The sequence below is a fragment of the Lepus europaeus genome, chromosome 8 (genome assembly GCF_033115175.1).
Source record: "Lepus europaeus isolate LE1 chromosome 8, mLepTim1.pri, whole genome shotgun sequence".
NCBI classification, from domain to species: domain Eukaryota; kingdom Metazoa; phylum Chordata; class Mammalia; order Lagomorpha; family Leporidae; genus Lepus; species Lepus europaeus.
In genome coordinates this window covers 124560136-124582158 of record NC_084834.1, presented here as the reverse complement: position 1 = coordinate 124582158, position 22023 = coordinate 124560136, and the positions used below count along the sequence as shown (strand labels likewise).

General features: G+C 43.4%; 1 long non-coding RNA gene across 1 annotated transcript in view; it reads right to left on the bottom strand.

Moving 5' to 3' along the window:
* Nucleotides 1-672: 672 nt before the first annotated feature.
* Nucleotides 673-22023, bottom strand: part of LOC133765748 (uncharacterized) — a 30573-nt gene continuing 9222 nt past the window's right edge. Inside the window, exons 3-4 of the long non-coding RNA XR_009866616.1 lie at nt 1918-2070; nt 673-929 (exon numbers count right to left, since the gene is read on the bottom strand). This is a non-coding gene — a long non-coding RNA (uncharacterized LOC133765748). The remainder of the gene's footprint in view (nt 930-1917; nt 2071-22023) is intronic.

The following is a 22023-nucleotide window of genomic DNA, read 5'->3' as shown; positions in this document are numbered from 1 at the left end:
TCTGTCAAAAAAAAAAAAAGAAAAAGAAAAAAAAAGAAAAATGAACTTACCATCACCAGGATGTTTGGGGCCATTTGTTTCCAGATATTGGTGTTTTAGTAATATAAGCCCCTCCTGACTAAGACAGCGGTAGCTGTGCTGGCAGCTCTTACTGGACTGATCACAGTGTTTCTGTTGTTGAATGAGGTCCCTCTCCAACCACGCAGCACAGTGTAGATGCAGTATATAGAGCTGGTATGTGCTGGGTAAGGTGCGGTGTTAGTCCTCTCAGGCTGTAATAACAAAGCAGCAGCCTGGGGGACGTAAGAGGAAGCTATTACTCACAGTTCTAGAGACTGGACGTCCAAGATCAGATCCCGCTCCTGGTGAGGGCTCTCCTGGCGTGGAGACATCTCAGGCGGCCTTTTCTCTGCAGCTTTCAGGGACAGGGTGTGCTGCAGTGTCTTCTCCTCTTGCAAGAGTGGCCGCTGTGATGGAGTAAGGCCCCTTCTTACAGCCTCCTGTGGCCTGCATCACCACTAAAGGCCCTGTTTCCAAATATCCTTACATTGAGACTCAGAGCTTCAACACGGGCATTTCGGGGAGACATTGTTCAGTCCATAATAACTGCCCATCACTATTTTCTTTTTTTTAAAGATTTATTTATTTATTTGAAATTCAGAGTTACACAGAGAAAGGAGAGGCAGAGAAAGGGAGAGGTCTTCCATCCAATGGTTTATTCCCCAAGGACTTGGGCCATCTTCTACTGCTTTCCCAGGCCATAGCAGAGAGCTGGATCGGAAGTGGAGCAGCTGGGTCTCGAACCGGCGCCCATATGGGATGCCGGCCCTTCAGGCCAGGGTGTTAACCTGCTGTGCCACAGTACAGGCCCCTCATCACTGTTTTCTTTTAGTCTGTGACTCTGAGGTACACGTTGCTCCTGCTTTACCCTGAGAGGAGGATATGAAATACTTAAATGCTATTAGCCTTCAGAATTTCACACAAAAACACGGACTTAGGGAGACAGTTGTTGGCAGCCATCTGGGTATAAAAACTCAACTTGCTTCCCTGCTCAACATAACTCTTAGCTCCACATCAGCCATTCTGCTGAATCCAGCTATTCTTACACTCCATGTGTCTCCACTGCTTGGACCTGTGTAACCTGTGGGCTCAGAGGAAGGTACCCTCCTAACAGATAGCTTGAACTTCAGAAGACTCCCTTTTACGTTTACAATCAGTGAACAATTTTTTGAATACACGCTTTATTAAAACCAATGAAATTCTTGCTGCTGATTCTTCAACTGAAATTTCTAAAAGGGCTGATATTGGAACCAGAATCATCTAAGCAATTTCTCTTCCAGAAAATATAAAGGAAACACACTACCAAATAAAATTGAAATTAGAAGAATAAAAAATGTAAAACTACAGCAGAAACCGCTCAGCACCTCTGTCCCAGAAGAGGAAATGGAAATTTTTAATCCCAAGGGCATTCAACAAATACTTCAGGGAAGGGCTCAATCTATGGTGGTTTTTAAAAGTACTTTTATATTACTTTTTGATCCAGATTTTATATGAAAAAGTCACATAAAAATTTAAATAGGAACATAGATAACACTTTCCTCCGCAATTTCTATGTAGTGTTTTCATTTTCCTTCAATTTTTTTCTTTCAAATCTTTCCATTCTCTACCCACTTTTTATTTGGTCGTTTTGAGTTCTTCGGAGCTGTGAAATTTAACACAGCTCTCGGAGGTGTCATTTTTATATCCCTCTTGCCTGGCTGACAGTTTAGATCTCTTTTTACTACTGAACTGTTAAGGATCAGAAAAAGAAACGCATGAAAACACAACAATGGCATCTCTGTCTCCATGTGGCGATAATGCCCAGACTCCTGTGCTTGGCCAGGTCCACCCTCTCTTTGGCAGCTGTTGAGAACATACCCTTTGATGAACAATTTCCAAACTCTTAAAGGACAAGTCTCCATATGACCTTGTAAACCTACTCCTGAGGACATCAGCGTGTCCCAAGGACTGAAGGCAGGATTTTGAAGCAATCTGCTTAGCCAAGTTCATAGCAGCACTGATCACCATAGCCTAGGGGTAGAAATGATACAAAGTTCCATTGAGGCAGTTATGGGTAAACACATGCACTCTATCCTGTGCACACCTCTCAGCTTTAAATGGGAAGGAGATTCTAGGGGCCACTGTTATGGTGTAGCAGGTGCAGCAACCTTGCCTGTCTTCCCAGGCACAGTAGCAGGGAGCAGGATTGAAAGCAGAGCAGGCCGGCGCCGTGGCTCAACAGGCTAATCCTCCGCCTTGCGGTGCCGGCACACCGGGTTCTAGTCCCGGTCGGGGCACCGATCCTGTCCCGGTTGCCCCTCTTCCAGGCCAGCTCTCTGCTGTGGCCAGGGAGTGCAGTGGAGGATGGCCCAAGTGTTTGGGCTCTGCACCCCATGGGAGACCAGGAGAAGCACCTGGCTCCTGCCATCGGAACAGCGCGGTGCGCCGGCCGCAGCGTGCTACCGCGGTGGCCATTGGAGGGTGAACCAACGGCAAAAGGAAGACCTTTCTCTCTGTCTCTCTCTCACTGTCCACTCTGCCTGTCAAAAAAAATAAAAAATAAATAAATAAATAAATAAAAAAGAAAGCAGAGCAGTCGGCACTTGAACTAGCGTTCCAGTCTGGGATGTTGGTGTTTCAAGTGGTGTCTTCTAACTTGCAGCACCACCCAAGTAGCAGGCCAGGAAGGAGTTCTTGGCTTTGGCCTGGTCCAAACCTGGTTGCTATAGCCATCTGGGAAGTGAACCAGCAGATTGAAGATAACACTCATTATATCTCTCTGTCTCTCTCGGTCATTCTCTTTCTCTTGCTCTCTCTCTCTCGCTCTCTCTCTGCCTTTCAAGTAAATAAATGTTTTTAAAAAATGGGAAGGAAGTTCTTGTACAACTGGAAAATGCATAAACATTGAGGACATTACGGTAGTGAAATAAGCCAGTCACAAAGAACAAGCACTGCGTGATTCAGCCTGTGTGAGAAGAAATCACATTCGGGGCAGCAAGGGAACAGTGCTCTCCAAGGCCAGGGAGAGGAAAGAGAGAGGAGTTGTTTAACGGGCACCAAATTTCACTTTTGTGAGATGAAAATGTTCTGGAGCTCTGTTGCCCAGCAGTGTACACATGGTCAGTACTACCAGACTGTACCCTTAAAAATGGCCACGGCTGGGGCAGTCACTGTGATCACGCAGCTGCTTGTCAGAGCTGCATGGGCAAGTTTGTCAACCACAGAAATGTCTGGGATTGTGAAGGTGGCCAAGTCATGGGATACAAGAGGCAGAGAGGTTTGCAGCTACTTCTGTGGGTTCACTAAAAGCTGGCAGTCCTCTGCATCACCTGATACACGGGTGAGAGATAATGCCCAAGTGTGGAAAAATGTGGTCTTCAGGCCTCAAAAGGCTCACATGTGTTGCAATACTTCTTTCTTACCGATTGGAGGTGCCATGTACAATAACTTGTCCTTTATCTTTAACAGTGTGTCCTGACAATCCCTAGGTCCCAAACTTCTGACACATTGCCAAATTCTGCAGCTTGTGTGGAACAGGCATGGCCCTGGAATGTGAGTGCATGCTGTCCACACATGAATCTGAGAGGCACCTCTTCCTTCCTCTGATCCACACTGAAGAGTCCATTGGCCAGGTGAATGACATGTGCCTGGCATCAGAGCAATGGTTATCTCTTCTTGTAAAACCACCATGGCCAGGTAAATGGCACATGCCAGGCATCAGAGCTCTGATCATCCCTTTTTGTAAAGCCACTACACCCAACACAGTAGCTGGAAGTGTGATGTAGTTAAATTTTCAGTAACCCACTGTCTGCCCAAACTAGCTAGTTTCACACTGATGCCTTAAACAAGGACAGGCTAAGGACTAGCCCTGTGCCTTGCTAAGTCTGTGGGGGTAGCAGTCACCTCAACTCCTGCACCCGAGACACAATATTGTTTGGATATGATCTTAACTAACAGGGAGAGCAGTGTCAGGTCTTCTCCTTGTCCTTTCCTGCCACACTTGATCTTACAACAAGTCAAGGACCCAGTGTGAGGGTTTCACTAATCGAATACCCATTCTGATCAGACATCTGGAAACAGGAAAAATGACCACAAAGGGCACCCAACGATCTGGTGGACCCACAATGAGACGAATCTGGCCAGGGCTCCATGGGCCCTACTCTGGCACGGTGATGATGGCCAGGGAAGCCCTGGGCCCCAAGTTTTCACTGTCAGCTTGGTTCTGTATCCAGTTGCCCTCTAAAAATCAGACTTGTTTTACGTCTCTCTTGTAGAGTGACTGGAGCAAATGGACACAGACCCCTCTAGCAGACTGGGAGATCCATCCTCTGCATACCAGCTGCAGAGTGACAGGGTCCTTTCCTAAGGGGGCCTGCCCTTCCTTCTATCAGTGGGTTCCGGACCTCAGAACAGTGGAAATTTGACAAGTGACCACAGCTCTTCACTGCTGTGCTGATCCATTCTCCGTTTCTTTGTGTGATATGTGTGAGCCAATATCCTAGTAGGTGGCCCTGGTAACACAGTGCTCTGTGAGCACCTCAACAGAGGATCAGGTCCCCTGATTACCTTCCTGACTCTGCCACCATCATGGTCACCACCCATCCTGCCTCTCTCTGTCTCTGTCTCTGTAACTGTACCTTTCAAATAAATAAAAATAAATCTTAAAAACAAAAAGTCCTAGGCTGGCGCTGTGGCTCAACAGGCTAATCCTCTGCCTTGCGGCGCCGGCACACTGGGTTCTAGTCACGGTCGGGGCACCAGATTCTGTCCCAGTTGCCCCTCTTCCAGGCCAGCTCTCTGCTATGACCCAGGAGTGCAGTGGAGGATGTCCCAAGTGCTTGGGCTCTGCACCCGCATGGGAGACCAGGAGAAGCACCTGGCTTCTGGCTTCAGATCAGTGCGGTGCACCAGCCGCAGCGGCCATTGGAGGGTGAACCAATGGCGAAGGAAGACCTTTCTCTCTGTCTCTCTCTCTCTCTCACTGTCCACTCTGCCTGTCAAAAATAAAAAATAAAATAAAATAAAAAGTCCTACGGCAAGGGGGCAGGAAGGCCATCCTCATATTGTCAGACTTTCATCCCCTAGCCACCGGTTTCATGCCCTCCTTGCCCTAACCTAGCACCATCTACTTGCAGATGTCTACTTGCTTCTGGTGTGAACTCTTCAGATCCTGCGCCTTTCTCCACTTGGGCCATACTCTCATTCGGTCAACATATCTGAACCTGCTTTCTGTTGCTGTAATAAGAGACCTGAGTCTGGGTAGTTTATAAGAAACAGAGTAGGATGCTGACATCTGCAAAGCATTTGAGGAGGGGCTTCTTGCTGTGTCATGACACACCATGGCAAGAGAGCAGGTGTGCCAGCTCAGGTCCCATTGCCTCTTCTTACAAAGCTGCTAATGCCATACGGGGGCTCTACCCTCATGACTCCATGACCTCCCAAAGACCCCATCTCCAAGCACCATTTACCTGCGTCACAATTCTAGGGTCACACACCCAAACCTCAGCACATGTGCATGGTCTAGTGGCTGAGGGGATCGGGTGGAGGGTGTCGGGTGGAAGGTGGCAGCAGAACCTGAGGTAGGAAAACGTTGCCTTGGGAGGCAGCTGCCTCACCTAAAGCCTCTGTAGAGTTCTCAAGCAAGATATGGAAGCGAGTGTTACGTTCTTTTACATTTTGATGATTATTTTTATTTTAACAGTTTTGGAGGTATTTTCTCTCCCACACCCCAGAAACCTTTTATTTAAGGAATATAAACTTCATACATTTCATAATTACAACTTTAGGAAGATGGTGCTTCTTCCCACTGCACTTGCAGTCACTCTCACTGCCACCCTTCTTCCTCCCTCTCCTATTCCCATTCTTATTTTTTATTAAGATCTACTTTCAATGAACATTATACACATACGATTAATGGTTAACTCTATATGAAGTAAAGAGTTCAACAATTTTATGAAAAAATAAAAATTGTTCCTCAACAGTGGAGACAAGGGCTATTCAAAGTCAAAGCATCTTGAAGTGTCAATTTCACTTCTATAGATTACTTTTCAGGTGCTCTATTAGTTATCACAGATTAGGAAGAAAATACAGTATTTGTCCTTTTAACTGGCTTATTTTATGAAGTATGATGTTTCCCAGTTTCATCCATTTTGCTGCAAATGATTGGATTTCATTTTGTTTTCTTTTTTTTTACCACTGTGTAGTATTCCATGCTGTATGTGTCCCATAATTTCTTTATCCAGTCTTCAGTTGATAGGCATTTGGGCTGATTCCATATATTAGCTATTGTGAATTGAGCTGCAATAAACATGGGGGTACAGATATCTCATATGCTGATTTCATTTCCCTTGGGTAAATTCCAGGCAGCAGGATGGCTGGGTCATAATGTAGGTATATATTCAGATTTCTGAGGTATCTCCATACTGCCTTGCACAAAGGCTGTACCAGTTTACATTCCCACCAAGAGTGGATTAGGGTACCTTATTCCCCAATCCTCACCAGCATTTGTAGTTTGTTGATTTCTGTATGAAAGCCATTCTAACAGGGGTGAGGTGAAACCTCATTATGTTATTGATTTGCATTTCCTTGACAGTTAGTGATCCTGAACATTTTTTCATGTGTCTGTTGGCCAATTGGATTTCCTTTTTTAAAAAATGCCTGTTAAAGTACTTAGCCCATTTCTTAACTGGGTTGTTTGTTGTGTTGTTGTTGAGTTTCTTGATCTTTTTATATACCTGTTTATTGATCCTTTATCAATTGCATAGTTTGCACATAATTTCTCCCATTCTGTCAGTTGCCCCTTCACATTGCTGAGTGTTTCTGTTGCAGTGCAGAAGCTTCTCAATTGGATGTAATCCAATTTGTCAAGTTTGGCTTTGATTACCTATGCCTCAGAAGTCTTTTCCAAGGACTCCTTGCCCATGCCAATGTCTTGCAGGATTTCCACAATGTTTTCTAATAATCTGATTGTGTCAGGTTGTAGATTTAGGTCTTTAATTCATTTTGAGTGGATTTTTATGTAAGGTGTAAAGTAGGGGACTTGTTTCATACTTTTGCATGTATAACTGCCTTGTAGTATATCTTGAAATCTGGTATTGTGATGCCTGTGGCTTTGTTTTTGTTGTATAAGATTGCTTTATCTGTTTGGGGTCTCCTGTGTTTCCATATGCATTTCAGCATCATTTTTTCTAGATCTGACAGGAATATCCTTGGTATTTTGATTGCTATTTTATTGAATCTGTAAACTGCTTTTCATAGTTTGGACATTTTGATGATATTGATTCTTCCAATCCATGAATATGGAAAATTTTTCCCATTTTTTGGTGTCTTATATTTCTTTCTTTAACCTTTTTTAATTCCCATTGTAGAGATCTTTGACACCTTTGGTTAAATTTATTACAAGATATTTGTTTTTATTTTTGGTCACTATTGTGAATGGTATTCATCTTAGAAGTTCTTTATCAGCCATGGCATTGTCTGTGTATACAAAGGCTATTGATTTTTGTGTGTTTTTATACCCCGCCACTCTAACCAAACTCTTCTATGAAATCCAATAGTCTCTTAGTGGAGTCTTTTGGATCCCTTATTTATAGAATCATGTCATCTGCAAATAGGAATAGTTTGACTTCCTCTTTCACAATTTGTATCCTTTTGATTTCTTTTTCCTGCCTAATGGCTCTAAGACTTCCAGGACTATATTGAATAGCAATGGCGAGAGTTGGCATCCTTGTCTGGTTCTGGATCTCAGTGGGAATGCTTCCAACATTTCCCATTTAGTATGATGCTGGCCGTAGGTTTGTCATAAATTGCCTTTTTGTGTTGAGGATTGTTCCTTCTAAATGCAATTTTCTTAAAGTTTTCATCATGAAAGTGTGTGTTGTTTAATCAAATGCTTTCTCTGCATCTATTGACATAATCATACAGTTTTTGTTCTTCAGTTTGTTAATGTGATGTATCACATTGATTGATTTGAGAATGCTCAACCATTCCTGCATACCTGGGATAAATCCCACTTCATCCACGTGACTAATCTTTCTGATGTGTTGTTGGATTTGATTGGCTAGTATTTTGTTGAGCATTTTTGCATCTATGTTCATCAGGGAAATTGGTCTGTAGTTCTCTTTCTCTTTGGTCTGTTTTTCAGATTTAAGAATTAAAAAGATGCTGGCTTCACAGAAGGAGGTTAGGAGGGTTCCCTCCCTTTCAGTTGTTTTGAATAGCTTGAGAAGAATTGAAGTTAATTCTTTAAATGTCTATTAGAATTCAGCAGTGAAGCCATCTGGTCTAGGGCTTTTCTTTGTTAAGAAAGTCTTTACTACTGATTCAATTTCTACTTGATTATTGGTATGTTTAGGTTTTTCTGTGTCTTCATGGCTCAATCTAGGAAGGTTGTATGTGTCCAGGAATCTATCCATTTCTTCTAGGTTTCCAGATTTGTTGGCATACAGCTCTTTGTAGTAATTTCTGATGATTCTTTTTATTTCTGTGGTATCTATTGTTACATTTGCTTTTTCATCTCTGATTTTATTGATTTGGGTCTTCTTTTTGGGAGGGATTAGTTGAGCTAATGAGGTGTCACTTTTGTTTATTTTTTCAAAAAACTAGATTTGATTTTGCTGATCTTTTTTTTGTTTAATTTTGTTTATTTCTTCTCCAATTTTAATTATTTCTTTTCTCCTGCTACTTTTGGGTTTGGTTTATTGTTGTTTTTGTAGATTCTTGAGAAGCATTGATAGTTCATTTATTTTGTGCCTTCCAAATTTCTTGATAGAGGCACCAATTGCTATAAACTTTCCTCTTTCACTGTATCTCATAAGTTTTGATAAATTGCATTTTCATCTTCATTTGTTTCCAGAAATTTTTTATTTATCTTTTGATTACTTCAATGACCCAGTGTTCATTCAGGAGCAAATTGTTCAGTCTCCATGTTTTTGCATACATTCTAGGGATTCCTGAGTTGCTGATTTCCAGTTTCTTTCCATTGTGGTCCAAGAACATGCATGTACAATTTCTATTTTTTTGAATTTGTTGAGACTTGCTTTATAGCTTAGTATGTGGTCAAGCCTAGAAAAAGCTCCATGCACTTCTTAGAAGAATGTGTATTCTGCAACTGTAGGATGAAAATTTCTGTAGATATATGTTAGGTCCATTTGGTCTATGCTATCGATTAAATCTTTCCTTGTTGATTTTCTCTCTGGTTGATCTGTCCATTGCTGAAAGTAGAATAATGTTTTACTATCATTTGTAGTCTAAGTCTTGCTTTAAATCTCTTAATATTTCTTTTAAATATCCAGGTTCCCCAGCGCGGTGCGCCGGCCGCTGCGCGCTACCGCGGCGGCCATTGGAGGGTGAACCAACGGCAAAAGGAAGACCTTTCTCTCTGTCTCTCTCTCTCTCACTGTCCACTCTGGCTGTCAAAAAAATAAAAATAAATAAATAAATAAAAATAAAAAAAAATAAATATCCAGGTTCCCTGTAATTAGGTGCATATATGTTTATAATAGTTACATCTTTCTGTTGAATTGATCCCATAATCATTACATTGTGCCCTTCTTTGTCTCTTTTAACAGTTTTTGTGTTAAAGTCTATTTTTTCTGATATTAAGATGGCTATATAAGTTCACTTTTGATTTCAGTTAGCATATAGTATCTTTTTCCATCCTTTCACTTTCATTCTGCATGTATTTTTGTTGATGAGATGAGTTTCTTGTAGGCAGAAAATAGATGGGTTCTGTTTTTTAATCTATTCAGCCAGTCTATATCTTTTAACTGGAGAGTTGAAGCCATTTACATTCAAGGTGGCTATTGATAAGTAATGGCTTTTCCCTGCCATTTTCCCAAAAATATTCCTATTTTTTACTTTGAATTTCCTTTGAACTTTTACTGGGAGATTTTCTACCTCCACCTTCATGACCATGTTATCTGCAGATAGGGATAGTTTGTCTGATATTAGAACAGCTACACCAGCTCATTTTTGGTTTCTGTAAGCATTGAATACCTTTTTCCATCTTTTCACTTTCAGTCTTCATGGTTTTTTGTTGGTGAGATGTGTTTCTTGTAGGCAGCAGATAAATGTGTTTTTTTAATCCATTTAGCCAGTTTGAGAGTTGAGGCCATTTACATTCAAGGTGACTATTGATAAGTAATGACTTGGCCCTGCCATTTTGTCATCAATATTCTGATTGTTTACTTTGGATTTCCTTTGTACTTTTACTGGGAAGCTTTCTTTAATCTTCTTTCATAGTGATGACCATCATTCTGTGTTTCTGTGTATAGCACATCCTTAAGCATCTTTTGTAAACCTGGATAAGTAGTGACAAATTATTTCAATTCTGTTTGTTATGGAAAGTCTTTATTTCACATTAATTCATAAATGAGAGCTTTGCAAGGTACAGTATTCTGAGTTGACAGTTTTCTTCTCTGAAGACTTGGAATATATATCATTATTCCCTCCTAGCCTGTAGGGTTTCTGATGAGAAGTCAGCTGTGAGTCTAATTGGAGATCCTCTGAAAGTAATTTGGAATTTCTCTCATGCACATTTTAGAATCTTTTTTTATGTTTCACTGTGGAGAATTTGACTACAATGTATCATGGTGAAGATCTTTTCTGGTCACATCTATTAGGAGTTCTATATGTTTCCTGTACGTGGATGTCTCTTTCTTTCTCTAAATTTGGGAAGTTTTCTGTAATTATGTCACTGAAAAGGCCTTGTAATCCACTCTCTATTTCCATGCCTTCAGGAACTCTTAATTCCCATATGCATCCCATAAGTCTCCGACTCTGTTCTTCAGTTTTCTTATTTTCTTCTTCTTCTCCTCTTCCTCCTCCCCTTCTTCTTCTTCTTCTTCTTCTTCTTCTTCTTCTTCTTCCTCTTCCTCTTCCTCTTCTCCTCCTCCTCCTTTCCTCCTTCTTTTTTGATCTGACTGCAAAATTTCCAGAGATTTGTCTTCTAACTTGGATATTCTTTCATCTGCTTCACCAAGTCTTATCTTGAGGCTTTTCACAATATTTTTTATTTGTTCTATTGAAATTTTCATTTCCCACCCTCTCTTGGCTAGTTACAAGATGCCGGTGCCAGGTGGTCAGGGAGAGAGAAATGTGAACCCTATTTTTTCCCTTTAGGTTGGTAGGTTCACTGTCTTCCAGAAGGCTCCAAGCCAGACTCCTGCCAGGCTCTTCTTGCAGCTTTATTGTCAGTGGCTTGGGCTGCTGCTGCCTGGTCTCACATCACTCCAAATCTGGTGCTGAGGCTCTCTGCTGCTGGAGTACTGAGTTGTGTGTGTCCACACTCTCCACATAAGTCCACAGTGTCTCCTTAATTTGCATGGAGTTTACTCTGCCATTTTCTCCCTAACTCTTTGAGATTGCACTCAATCCACTTTTTTAAAGCTATCATCCTCTAGACTAAAGCAGTAAGCTCCCTCCCTATTCTGCCATCTTGAAAACTCTGAGTGTTATGTTCTAACAAGTCAGAGGAGCTACTGTTGCCACTGTTGGGAGAAGGCATCTTCCATGGCCCCTGAGCATCCCTGCAAGTTCCTGGCAGAGAATGCCAGGAATCAAGGCCTGATGGTCCATTACCCAGGCCTTTTATCACTTCTGTGCTTGTGGTGAGCAAACCTGAGTGCTGAGTTCATGTCTCCCCCAGCTTCCAAACAGCAGGCTTGATTTTGCTTTCTACAAGAGGTAACTTCTCCAAGCTCAGTGTTCCTGCTGTGTATCAGCCCACTATATGAACAGATACCCATCACAGATGCTTCCTGTGACCATGTGGGAATTAAAGGGCATAAAGAACTGAGGCAAACCTATGTGCTGCTCTGGCTACTGCCCTTGCAGTGAGTAATAAGGTCCTTACCCTGCCCTAAGCATCTTGTGTCTTCTGCTAACATTATGAAATAGCACAGGTTAATTTGACAGCTAGCAAAATCTCCCAAAGCCCAGATTGCATAAGTCTTGATACATGCCCAGGAAATAGATCTACTCAGCCATTGTTGCCTCAAGTTTGAGGTTCCATGCCTTATACCACTGCATAGTCATCTGCCCTCCAGCCTGGGCTGGCCTATGAGCCACCGTGTCAGTAATGAGGTAGAAGTAATATTGTGTTTCCTCTGGGGGGTCACCAGGGCTTCTTAGATCACCTGCTCTGCAGGAAGTCAGCTGTGCTTGCAAAGTCCTGCTGCCCCAGGACCCTCGTGGTTTGAGGAAGCCTCAGACACCATCCATGCTTGTCTATGTTAGTCACATAGCATCTAACTCATCTTCCCAATCCCCAGTTCCTCTCCTACTGCCTTCCAGTCTTCACACAGCATCTGGAATCTTGTTCTGAGTTTGGTCCAGGCACTCAGGTTAAAATCTTCCACAGGCTTCCCATTATCCTTAGAATGAAGTACAAACTGCTCTTCCTGCCCCAAAGGGAGTTCTGTGACCTGGCTCTGTCCCCACGCTGGCCTTCCTGTGGTCTCTATCTCTGAGTAGCTTCTCTTGTGTAGGAGGTGAGGCGTAAGAGAGAGGCAGTGAGTGCATCAGGGGTGAATAAACAAAAGAATTTTTATTCTGGAGCAAATTTTAAAATCTGCCTCACCAAAATATAATAAATGTTGGTCAGAATGTTAAAACAGTATGAGAGTCCTCAAAAAATTAAACGCAGAATTATCAGATGATATAACAGTTCCACTACTGGGTAAATATCCAAAGGAAATGAAGTCAAATTTTAAAGGTATACCTGAAGTCTCATGCTTATGACAACACTGTTCACAATAGCCAGGATGTGGAATCAACAGGATGTCCTTCAACAGATGAATGGGTTTTTAAAAACTATGGTGTATCAGTACCATGGAATATTATTCAGCCATAAAAAAGAATGAAATGCTGTTATTTGCAGCAGCATGCATGAACCTGGAGGACATAACATCAAATGAAATAAGCAGAGCACAGAAAGACAAATACTGCATGATTAACTCATGTGTGGAAGCTAAAAAAGCTGATCTCCTAGATGGAGAGAGGAGAACAGGGCTGGGGAAGGGAGAGACAAAGAGGAGATGGGGAATGTCGGTCAAATGAGTGCAAAGCTAGAGCTAGAGGGGAGGATTCAGTTTCAGTGTACTGTTACCCAGAGGTGTGATTATAGTTCAATTTGTAGAGTCTATTTCAAAATAGCTGGCAGAAGGAATTGTGAACTTTCTTACCACAAAGAAATGATAACTATTTGAGAAGATGAATATGCTAATTACTGTGGTTTGATCATTATACATTGTATGTAAGTAACAAAACATTACACTATACCCCATAAGTACATAAAGAATTATTACATGAATTTTAAAATTTTTTCAAAAATTTGCCTTGGAGGCAAGAGTAACTACTCAGCTGTTGTATTAGAAAGAAAGTTATTTCTGCATCCATACAGGGATGATTACAAACAATATTTAGCACAGAGCATGGCACAGGCCACAGCCACTAGAAGGGCCTATAGGGGCTGCTGGGCCAGTGTAAACCCTTCATTGGCTGGGTCACGGGGAAGCCAGGCCAGAGCCAAAGCAGGCGAGAAGTGACTGGGGCAGCCATCCTGGTCTGGTTCAGGATGACAGCCGGTCTCAATGATCCACAGCTACTTCAGAACTTCAGTACCCAGCACAGCTGCAGCAGTGTGACCTGGTCCAAGACGGCCTGAACAGCACATTTAAACACGCTGAGGTCGCACCGCTTGTAATTTAGTGCACTGCTTTTTCAGTTGAATGGTATATTATGAGCATTTTCTCACAATGAGCATTTTCCATGTGTATCTCTTGCTTCCAGAGTGAATTTGAGGCAAAATCATTTTGAAAGGGAATGAGAGAGCCTTGCTTTAGGCCACAGGACAGCCTGCTTCATAATAGTGTATTCTTCTCCCTCTTCTATGGACAGGGAGCTCAGCTACGCTGTTCACTGCTCTGCCTGTACATCCTCCAGGTGCTGGACCCCAGGAGGTGGGAAGGAAGAGGCACACACTAACTCCAACAAATAAGAGGTCGAGGAGCTAGCTCAGGTGTTTTTCATTACTGAGGTAACCAAAAACAACTCTTTTAAAAAGCTAGCACTCACAATAGAACCAATTCCCAGGCAATTTGTCTGAACAATTTTTCATCTGTTCAGCATACAAATGGATAACAGTTTCAGGTTTGCTGAATGAGTTTTATGTAGCTCTTGGTAGGAATAAAGATTATGGGCACTTATGTGAATGATAATAAAGATTTCTTTGCACTTAAGTAAAACGGGATGTCCCAGTAAAAGCTTCCTGGGTTCAGCATTTAGCCCAGCAGTTAAGCTATCAGTTAAGATGCTCAGGTCCCATGTCAGAGTGCTGAGCTCCATACCCAAAAGATGCTCCATACCCAGCTCCAATTCCTGACTCCAGCTTCCTGCTAATGCAGGTCTTGGGATGCAGAGGTGATGGCTTAAGTAGTTGGGTTCCTGCCAACCACCTGGGAGGTCTGGACTGAGTTCCCAGCTGCTGGCTGTAGCCTATCCCAGCATTTGGGAGAGAGAACCAGTGTGAGGAAATTCTCTCTCTCTCTCAAATACATAAATAAATCTATCTTACTTGAACTCATATTTGAGTTCATTTGGATAAAAATTCTATTACCTAAGTTTCCTCAGCTAGCCACTAAGTTCCAATTTTGTTGCTGTAACATACAAGATACAAAAGTAAAGTTCATTATTTTCTTGCAAAGAATTTTGTCATTCAGTGTTTCATGTCCTCTGCTATTTTGTACCCTTCTAGTTATTTACTTAGCTCAGTTACTTATGTTTTTGTTCTTTTTTTTTTAACATTTACTTATTTATTTGAAAGGCAGAGTTACATAGAGGCAGAGACAGAGAGAGAGAGAGGTCTTCCATCTGCAGGCTCACTCCCAAGATGGCCACATCAGCTGCAGCTGTGCTGATCCAAAGCCAGAAGCTAGGAGCTTCTTCTAGGTCTCCCATGGAGGTGCAGAGTCTCAAGGACTTGGACTGTCTTCTGCTGCTTTCCCAGGCCATAGCAAGGAGCTAGATCAGAAGTGGATCAGCCAGATCTCAAACTGGCATTCATATGGGGATGCCAGCACTGCAGGAGGCAGCTTTACCCACAATGCCAAAGAGCCAGCCCCAGATATTTATGGTTTTTATAAATTTTTGATGCTTGTGAATGCAAGTGTGTTAGTTATTCTGTATCATCAAATAATATTATCATTTTACAATTTATGAAGGTACTTCTAAAAGTTCATGGAAAATAGAGTTAAAGCATAAACTTAATCTGATGCAAAATTTTTTGATAGCCATGTGTAGTTTTTTGATAATACATATTTCTGCGAAGTTTTTGACGACTCTTTGTATGAAATCCTTTTTTTTTTTTAAGGTTAAGAGTATTTTGCTATTATTATTCTGGAAAAATTAGACAAATTTCTAATATAATCAGAGAACTCTATTTTCACTAGGAAATGATGTTTTCAATTAGATTTAATGTATGCTAGTCAAGTCTCTCCACTGTCTTTCTTTCCTTTGTTTTTGTTTTACAGAAACACCACACAGGAGAATGTACCTGAATGATCTGCGCTTCACCTTTGAAATTCATGAACTCCCAGGAAACCTAGGTGTACTGCTGCCTTAAATGTTTATGCTGTGCTGTTGAGAATGGAAGATTCTACAGGGAGCTCAGCCTCCAGGGCGTGGGGTTTTCCTTCTGAAGTGCCAGACCTTTTATCTGACTTGTTTGCCAGGGCTTCTCAGAGCCCTTCCCCTCCTGATTCCTGTCCAAGTGCTGTCAGGTTGTTAGGAAGAAATCTCTGAAAGCCCACCACCTGCTGAGCCAGAGTGGGGCCTCACAAAAGTCAATATTTCCAGCTTTTGCTTTGCCCTGAGTGTGTTTTAAAGGCTTTCTGGTGTATATCCCTTTTATTGCGAATGAGCACTGGCAGGGACAAACGGCTTTCATCTTTTATCCTTCTGTGGAGAATGGAAAATGAAGCAGAGCGGCTCTAGCGTGGTCTTTTTTGTTTTTTAATTTATCTATTTATTTTGGGAGGAGAGATATAGAGAGACAAAGAGACAGAGAGACGGAGAGAGAAATCTTCCATTCACTGGTTCACTTCCCAAATGGCTGCAACGGCTGGGGCTGGGCCAGGTTGAAGCCAGGAGCCAGGAGCCAGGAGCTTCTTCCAGGTCTCCTATGCAGGTTCAGGGGCCCAAGCACTTGGGCCATCTTCTGCTTGCTGCTTTCCCAGGCTCATTGGCAGGGAGCTGGATCAGAGAGCAGCCAGGACTGGAACTGGTGCCCACATGGGATGCCGGCACTGCGGTGGAGGCTTAGCCTTTTACGCCACAGTAACAGCCCCCTATCTTTGTCTTGACAAGATCCTGTCTTTGGATGGAATTATTTTGTTAAACATCCTGAAGAGAAATGCTATAAAACAACAACCAACCAGAGTATATTCATGTAGCTTTTCTTGTGCTCATAAATTTTTAATTCACTTTGTTCTTAATGAGATTTTAGGCTTCAGTGGTGGCTAATCCTTCTTATATGCAGAGGGCAGGAGTCAAATGAGAAGAGATTCCTCACCATGTGTCCAGAGGCTAGCATAGCTCCAGGGACACAGAAGGTGCTCACTAGATAGCTATGGAAGAAATACAGAATGAAAAGGAACAAATGAGGCTGACGGTGAGGACCTGAACCCTACATGCAATCATCTAAGCGGCTTCCGAGCTATTGGCCTTATACCTCTGATCTGTAAAACAAATAGGTTGGATTAGATGATACTGTTGTTGAACAATACCCCAAACTAGTTGGAGGTGCTGAATAGAACCCCTAAATTGGGTCTGCTCACCCAACGCACGGAAAGCCATCAGGGTGGTGGAACAAAGTAGGTATTTATTGCAAAGCACAGAGCAAGAGCCCAGGCAGCTGTTGTGTAATTCCTGAGCTCCCATAGGAGGTGAAAGTTCTTATAGATTGAAATCGGGGACGGAGGTTTGTGATCAGCTCATGTCCAATGTCCCCTGATTGGTCAGTGATGCCATACTCTTTAGGGAATTTATGATGGCCAGGTGCACTCCAGTTGGTCTGAGGGTTACAGGAAGGTGACAGTTACATTCTGCCAGGACCGGGAATTCCCCTGCACAAACCACCCCAGGACATCACTGGCCATCAAGGTTCTTACTACTGGAGAAGCAAATGACTCCTTGAGTCCAGTGATTGGAACCTTTCGAGGCCAGCTAGATCACTCCCCCATGTCAGTGAATTCCTTTTGCTAAAGGACAGGCACGGACATCTTGGGCCAAGGGGGACAGACAAGAGGCTCAGTTCTACTTTTACAATATAGGGGTTCAGTTTCTTTTTAAGATTTTATTTATTTATTTGAAAGTGAGAGTTACACAGAGAGAGGAGAAGCTGACAGAGAGAGAGAGAGGGAGGTCTTCCATCCACTGGTTTACTCGCCAATTGGCTGCAATGGCTGGAGCTGCGCCAATCTGAAGCCAGGAGCCAGGAGCTTCTTCCGGGTCTCCCACACAGGTGCAAGGGTCCAAGGACTTGGGCCATCTTCTACTGCTTTTCCAGGCCATAGCAGAGAGCTGGATCGGAAGTGGAGCAGCTGGGTCTTGAACCGGCGCCCATATGGGATGCCAGTCCTTCAGGCCAGGGCGTTAACCCACTGTGCCACGGCGCCAGCCCCAAGGGGTTCAGTTTCAACACCATCATCTAAGTTTGATATTTTCTTCTATCAGAGACAGATATTTTTCAATATGCTGTTGTTGAGTCAAGACATTTTTTTAAAGAAGATTTTTTGACACAGCTCTAAAACTGCCCTTGAAACCATAGTTAACACACACACACACACACACACAACTTTTTACTTCTGGACAGAATAAGAATCTTTCCATAGTTCATATGGGGAATGTTTTTTATTATATTTTATGCAGGTATTTTCTTGAACATTAGAATTTCTATAATAAATTCATCCCATCCTTAACAGAAATGATTTTTAAATTGGAGAGTAGCAACTGCTTTTCTATTGAGGGGGTGATCTTTCAAAGGTCTGAAGTCTGTGCTCCCCACCCCCAAATTTATGTACTGAAATTCTCACCCTGAGTGATGGTGTTGGGAGGCAGGGCCTGGGGTGATTAGAAGAACACAAGGACAGGGTCCTGATGACTGGGGTGAGTGCCTGCTGTGTTTGGGTAGAGTTTGTCTCCCAAGGTTCCTGTGCTAGAGACTTGGTCCCCAGTGTGATGAGATTTGGAAGTGGGAGCACCTTTAAGAGGTGGGGCTCTGGGGCCAGCACTACGGTGCAGTGGGTTAACGCCTTGGCCTGAAGGACTGGCATCCCATAAGGGCGCTGGTTCTAGTCCCGGCTGCTCCTCTTCCGATCCAGCTTTCTGCTGTGGCCTGGGATAGCAGTAGAAGATGGCCCAACTCCTTGGGCCCCTGCACCCACGTGGGAGCCTGGAGGGAGCTCCTGGCTCCTGGCTTCACAGCAGCACAGCTCAGGCCGTTGTGACCATCTGGGGAGTGAACCTGCGAATGGAAGACCTCTCTATCTGTCCCTACCTCTCTCTGCAACTCTGTCTTTCAAATAAATAAAATAAATCTTTTAAAAAAAGAGAGAGAGACGGGGCTCAGTGGGATGTAATTGGGCTGTGAGAGCTCTACCCCAACAGACGGAGCAATGCTGTCTCTAGGTAAGTCTTGCTCTCCTGGAGTTATGTTCCTGCCACGGGGTAGTTGTCACAGAAAAGGCTACCCCAGGCCCTTCCCTCCCTGCTTCTCTGTTATGATACAGCCAAGGGGACCGTTGGCAGGATCCCAGGACCATACTGTTTGTCTCTTTCAGCCACCAGATTCAGGAGCATAATACACTTCCTTTATGAAGTACCCAGCCTTGAGGATTTTTTCATAGCAACACAAAATGAACCAAGAAACTGCACTTCTAAAAGAGGCCTCCCAGAGCTGGCCAGCCCCTGCCACCATGTGAGGACACAGCAAGAAGGCACCATTTATAAAGTGGACAGCTGGCCTTCACCCGACAGAATTCACCAGCACACTGGGACAGCCTCCACAACTGTGAGATATAAATTTCCACCATTTATAAGCTACCCTGGCTACGGCATTTTTTTTAAACAGTAGCCTTGATGGGATTTAGAAAGATGAATTATGGGCTGGTGTTGTGGCACATCATGTTAAGCTGTTGCCTATGATGCCGGCATCCCATGTGAGTGCCAGTTCAAGTCCTCTGTGTCCCATCCAGCACCCTGCAATTGTGCTGGGAAAGCAGTTGAGGATGGCCCAAGTATTTGAGCACCTGTATCCACACGGGAGACCAAGATGGACTTCCTGACTCTTGGCTTCAGCCTGGCCCAGGCCTGGCCAGTGCTGCCATTTGGGGAGAGAACCAGTGGGTAGATCTCTGTCTCTTCCTCTCTATAACTCTGCCTTTCAAATAAATAAAATAAATCTTTTTTTTTTAAGGACTAACGTGATATATTGCCTGGAAATCCTCGGAAGCACTATTGCTTACTGCACATGTGTGGAAGGGTATCCGGCTGGTTAAACCAAGCAGGCACCCGAGGACCCTAGACAGCAACAGTGCTGGCTTCCACCCTAAGTGGTTCTGACTACCAGTACTAATAGGACTATAATCCAGCTGATTTTTTTCCTGCTAATATTTTTTTTTAGCTCTTCCTATTATGAAAGAATTTCAGGCTGACAGGAAAACTACAAAATTAGTAGAATGAATTCCCACAAGCCATTCTGCCAGATTCCCAGATGGTGCCATCTTACCATATTTGCTTTTTCATGAGGAATGTGTATGTGCGTATATACATACACTTTCCTTGAAATATACGAGAGGAAGTTGCAGGTATGTCACTTGCACCTAAAGACATCAATGTGCATTACATTAAAATAAGACATTCTTACAGTTATAACCATAGTGTAGGGGCCGGCGCTGTGGCACAGTACATTAATCCTCTGCCTGCGGCGCTGGCACCCCATATGGGGGCTGGTTCTAGTCCCGGCTGCTCCACTTCCAATCCAGCTCTCTGCTATGGCCTGGGAAAGCAGTAGAAGATGGCCCAAGCCTTTGGGCCCCTGCACCTATGTGGGAGACTGGGAGGAAGCACCTGGCTCCTGGCTTCGGATTGGCGCAGCTCTCACCATCCCAGCCAACTAGGGAGTGAACCAGCGGATGGAAGACCTCTCTCTCTCTCTCTCTCTCTCTCTCTCTCTCTCTCTCTCTCTCCCTCTCACTGTCTGTAACTACCTCTCAAATAAATAAAATCTTTAAAAAAAGTTGTGTAGAAAATCTTTTAAAAAAACATAGTATAATAACCAAAATCTTACCATATCCACAGAACTTTTACAAATTTCACCAATTGTCCAATTAATATTAAAAAACCTTTCCTGTCCATGATTTGACCCACAATACACATTGTGTTTAGTTGCAGTCTCTTTAGTTTCCTTTAACCTGATGCAATTGCTCATATTTCTTTGTCTTTCATGACCTTGGTATTTTGTAAGTATAAGGGCCAGTTATTTTGTGGAAAACTCCTGGATGTGGACTTGTGTGACTTTCCTCAGAGCTAATTTCAGATGGTGCAACATTGGCAGGAACACCCAGTAGTGCTGCGTGCCTCCTACAGTGCATCACATCAGGGGGCCGTAGAGCCTTTATCTCCTTGCTAGTGATGGGTGGTCACTTTTTAAAGGTGGTGCCATCTATGTTTCTCTGCCATAAAGTGACTTTTTCATTTACAGTTAATACATATCTTGTGGGGAGATGTTTTGAGAGTATGAAACTATCCTGGAGCTGGCACTGTGGTGCAGCAGGTAAAGCTGCTGCCTGCAGTGCTGGCATCTCATATGGGTGCCAGTGCAAGACCCGGCTGCTCCACTGCTGATCCAGCTCTCTGCTATGGCCTGAGAAAGCAGTGGAAGATGCATGGGAGACCTGGAAAAAGCTCCTGGCTTCGGATCAGCGCAGCTCTGGCCATTACGGTCATCTGGGGAATCAACCAGCAGATGGAAGACCTCATTCTCTCTCTCTCTCTTCCTCTGTCTCTCTGTAACTCTGCCTTTTAAATAAATAAATAAATCTTTAAGAAAAAAGGAAGGAAGGAAGGAAGGAAGGAAGGAAGGAAGGAAGGAAGGAAGGAAGGAAGGAACTATCCTGTTTCACCTTAAAATTTCACTCAAAGGTCGGCAGCAGGTTAAGCCGGTTCCAGTCCCAGCTACTTAGCTTCCAATCCAAATTCCTAATAACGCACATTGTGAGGCAGCAGATGATGGTTCCAGTATTTGGGTCCCTGCCATCCATGTGGGAGACCCACATGGAGGCCTTGGCTCTTGGCTGCTGCAGTTCTGGCCTAGCTCTGGCTGCTGCAGGCATTTGGGGGGATGAACCTGCTGATAGAAGATTGATCCCTCTTTTTCTCTTTCTTTGTCTCTCTGCCTTTCAAGTAGATGAAGAATAAATTCTGCCTTCTAAGTAAATGAAGAATAAATATTTTAAAAAGATTTCACTCAAGTTCAAAAAATGTTTACTTAATTTTATTTCACTTAAGGCAGAGACACAGAGAGATCCATTTCCCAATAGACTTGTTTACTCCCCCAAATGCCCACAACAGATTGGGCTGGTCCGTGACATAGCCAGGGACCTGGAACTTCATCAGAGCCTCCCACCTGGGTGGCAGAGGCCCAAGCACTTGAGCCATTACCTGGCCTCTCAGGGTCTGCCTTAGCAAGAAGCTGAATCGGAAGCCAAGGCAGGCTCACTCAGGCACTATGGCGTGGGATGCAGATGTCACACGTGGCATCTTCACTGCTATGGCCAATGCCCACCTCTCACTCAGGTTTTAAGAAGATTATTGCCTGACCAGTCCACTGCAGTGGCTTTCAATGTGGTAAGCCTGGGTTTCAGCAGAAGTCAGCTTGTGAAGAGCCCTGGCAGCTCTGCCAAGAGTTGGATCACTGGAAATGGA